Below are 4,189 nucleotides of genomic sequence, written 5' to 3' on the forward strand. Positions count from 1 at the left end.
CTGCTCAATAAATAATCATGAATTAGATCACACAGGAGCAAGACCCAAGACCCAACATTCATTAGCTTTTGCTATGTGGTAGGTACTGTACTAAAAGTCTTACATACAGAACTACCATCTCAAGCTTCACCGTAATTTTATGAGGTAAATATTATCTTTTCATAGATGAAGAAAACAAGGCTTGGAAAAATAAAACACCCTGAGTAAGACCACAGAGCCAGGATTCAAAGCTCAACTCTAGTACTCGAAACCTCTCTTGCATCTCACCTCCCCGGAGGTGTGGTGATTAACCCTCACCAACCAAATGAGTGTGTCATGATAATGCCCACTCACCTCCCTCAAAAAGTATGAGGGTCCACTGGTGCCACGGATCTGGAAGACACAACCTGTGTGAAGAGGTAGACAATGCAAAGTGAAGCCATTATGAAAAGGCATGGATCCTGCTTAGAGAACCATAGTCTAACAGGAAAAACAGGCAGGACACACAGAACTAACCCAGTGCAGGACAATCAGAGCAGGGCCAATGCAGGACAAAAGGACTTTGTTTTTCTTTTTCCTTTCCTTTTCTTTTCTCTGGGGGTGGATTAGGTGTTTATACCCCAGACAGAGGGCCGCATCGGTCATCACCCTCAAAGGGACTTTAAAAGAATACACTTGCTCTGACTTTTTTTTTTTTTAATGTACTGTTTCTTTTTTTAAATATTTATATATTTATTTATTAATTACATTTATTTTGGCTGCACCGGGTCTTAGTTGTGGCACGTGGGATCTTCGTTGCAGCATGCAGGATCTTTAGTTGCAGCACGCAGACTCTTAGTTGCAGCATGTGGGATCTAATTCCCCGACCAGAGATCGAACCTGGGCCCCCTGCACTGGGAGCGCGGAGTCTTACCCGCTGGACCACCAGGGAAGTCCCACATTTGCTCTGACTTTAGTTCACTTTGGCTTGAGAAGCTTTATGAGAGAGAGCTATAACATACACATATACCCTATTCACTTTGTATCTGCTTCAAATTATGTTTCATTCAGACAATTGTGCATCCTGAATGAGTTGCCATTTACCTGTGGGGCAGCTGGGAAGTCAACAGGACTGGCTTTGAAGGCCCCTCCTGCTCCTGGAAGGAGGAGACGGGGCGGCCCTTTGAACGGCAGACCTGGCAAAGACAGAACCCGGGGCCTCGAAGCCAAACAGCATCAGAGTGAGGAGGGTCCCCAAAGCCCACGGGTCCAACCCCTACCCCCACCCCAAGCCAATGCTCACAGCCCCTGAGCAGGAGAGGGTCAGCGACGCTTTAGCCCCTGTGGAACGTTCTCAGGGGACTCACCACCCACTGCCGCCCCCTCCTAAGACCACTATCCTGTGCTTCTGACTATGACACCTAGTTTAACCCCTTGGGTAGGAATCTGCTTAGAAATATGTTCACAATATGACTCAGCCATCAAAAAGAATGAAATCATGCCATTTGCAGCAACATGGATGGACCTAGAGACTGTCATAATAAGCTAAGTCAAAAAGAGAAGACCATATGATATCACTTATGTGTGGAATCTAAAATATGGTACAAATCAACATATCTACAAACCAAAAGGAGACTCACAGACATAGAGAACAGACTTGTGGTTGCCAATGGGGAGGGTGTTGGGGAAGGGATGGAGTGGGAGTTTGGGATTAGCAGGTGTAAAGTATTATATACAGAATGGATAAACAACAAGGTCCTAGTGCGTAGCACGGGGAACTGTATTCAATATCCTGTGATAAACCATCATGGGAAAGAATGTGAAAAAGAATGTGTATATATATACATATATGTGTGTGTGTGTGTGTGTGTATAACTGAATCACTTTGCTGTACAGAAGAAATTAACACAACATTGTAAATCAACTACACTTCAATAAAATCTTTTAAAAATAAAAAATAGGGCTTCCGTGGTGTCCGCAACGGGAGAGGCCACGACAGTGAGAGGCCCGCGTACCGCAAAAAAATTAAAAAAATTAAAAAATTTAAAAAAAAATAAAAAATAAATGAAATTTTAAAAATATGTTGGGAATTCCCTGGCGATCCAGTGGTTAGAACTCAGTGCTTTCACTGCTGGGGGTCCAGGTGCGAACCCTGGTCAGGGAACTAAGATCCTGCAAGCCTCACGGTTTGGCCACAAAAAAAGAAAAACAAGTGTTCACAGATTAGGTGCTTTTGCTAGCACTTAGGAGTTTACAACTGAATTCTCTTCATTTGAGAGCAGGTCCCGACAGCGCGTGTTACATGTAAAGTCTCCCCTTTTCCACGTAGACATGGCGTTTTCGTGGTTTCCTGCATGTGGGCCCATCTGCGCTTGTCCCCTTGGCCTTGGTAAGTCCATCACTGGCCCAAGCCCTCCTTTCCCACTGCTGAAGCTCGTGAACCCAGTCCGGCTTTAGTGTCCAGAATCAGGACCGACCCCAGGCAGGAGGGGTTTATGGACTGTTGACCCAACCCTCTGATACTTATCAGCATCTTCCTTGACCTCATCCAACTCTGTCCACTATTTCACCCACCTGTGGTCTCGGGGGTTTCCCCAGACACCACACCCCTGCCCAATATTTCAGTTCGAGGAAATGAAATCTTCTCTCATTCCCCGTGTCTGGAAATCCTGGAATTTCTGGAAATCTGCCTAGTGTCCCAGTTCTCCTCCGATCCCCCTAGAACAGGGCTCTGCTTTGCTTGTGCAAGGTCTGGGGCGTGCTGCTCTGAGGGCCTGCCCCGCCCACGGGCAGCCCCGGCATCTGCTCTGCGTCACCCCGCCCTGCCACCCTGGCCTCGGCTTACCGGACCAGGTGTCAGGCCTTACCCCAAAGTAGCCACCTAGAGAGCAGCCTGAGAAGGCACTGTGACCCCATCCCCAGGCCAATCCTCAAACTCGGTCTTTACTGTTAAGGATTTCTGAATATAACACACATCGAGAGGATCGACAGGGAGTAGATGGTAACAGGAAATAGAGAGCCTGCAGAAAGCAGGAGTCACGAGACAGCGGAGAGAAGAGAGTTGGAAGCAGCAGGAGAGCAGCAGGGAGAGAGCGGAAGTACCACGATGGGGGGAAGTCACCATTTCTGAGGGGAGAACAGCTGGTCGCTAGGGTAACACTCAACCTTGAACAACCTTCCCGTTCCCCAAGAGGCCTACGGAAGCGTCTGCCACCTCTCCCAAAACCCCGCCTCTGGGTGTGCCTCCACCAAAGCCCCATCACCTGCAGCAACCGGCCTCGGTCTCAGCTCTCCACCACCTGAAATAACCAAACTAACTCAGCAAGCAGCCCTCCCAGGGACCGGGGTCCCTCCCTGAGCCACGACTGGGCCTCGCTTCCCGCTGTGTCCACTGAGTCAGCCTCAGGCCTGTGCTCAGAATACAGCAGCCTGTGGCCCTCACCAGCTCCCAGCACCACCACAGGCCCCAGAACAGGAAGACCTGAGTTCTTGCTGTCTTAGCCTCTTCCGGCAAGTGACAGAAACTTCCCTGCGGTTATTTCCTCATCCAGGAGCTGAGAGTGACCATACCTGCTCCACACACTGGCAGGGATGCCGGAGCATCCAGCGAGGTGACGGGAGGGCATGTTGTTTGGAAGGGCAGCCACACCTGCCAGAGGAGGTAGCATCACCTGGGTGACGAAGGACCATCCCCCCGTCAGCGCCCCTGGTCCGCCGCCCAGCCCCACCTTCTGGGGCTCCCATCCTGCCCCTCAGACCCACAAGGCACGCCATCCGCTGCTCCCTTTGATGGTAACTCCTGCCCCGTCAGGGCAAACGCCCAAGCCTTGTCTCTCAACGCATCCCTCCTTTTCTTCACCTTTGCAGAAGCCGAACTTTCCTCTGAAAAGTCTGACTTCCCCCGGGTCACCACCATTACTCGGAGAGCCAGCAACTTCCTCCACGCCCGATGGATGCCACAGGAGGGCATGAGGACATGGCATGAAACGTGGCCAGTTTATACCACGTGAGTGGTTATAAATCCAGCAAACCGTCAACTCTGCCCTCTTTTAAACTTCCCCAGCCTGGCGGGCTTCCCTGGTGGCGCAGTGGTTGCGCATCCGCCTGCCGATGCAGGGGAACCGGGTTCGCGCCCCGGTCCGGGAGGATCCCACGTGCCGCGGAGCGGCTGGGCCCGTGGGCCATGGCCGCTGGGCCTGCGCGTCCGGAGCCTGTGCTCCGCAACGGGAGA

Source organism: Physeter macrocephalus, unplaced genomic scaffold, assembly GCF_002837175.3.
Source record: "Physeter macrocephalus isolate SW-GA unplaced genomic scaffold, ASM283717v5 random_617, whole genome shotgun sequence".
NCBI classification, from domain to species: Eukaryota; Metazoa; Chordata; class Mammalia; order Artiodactyla; family Physeteridae; genus Physeter; species Physeter macrocephalus.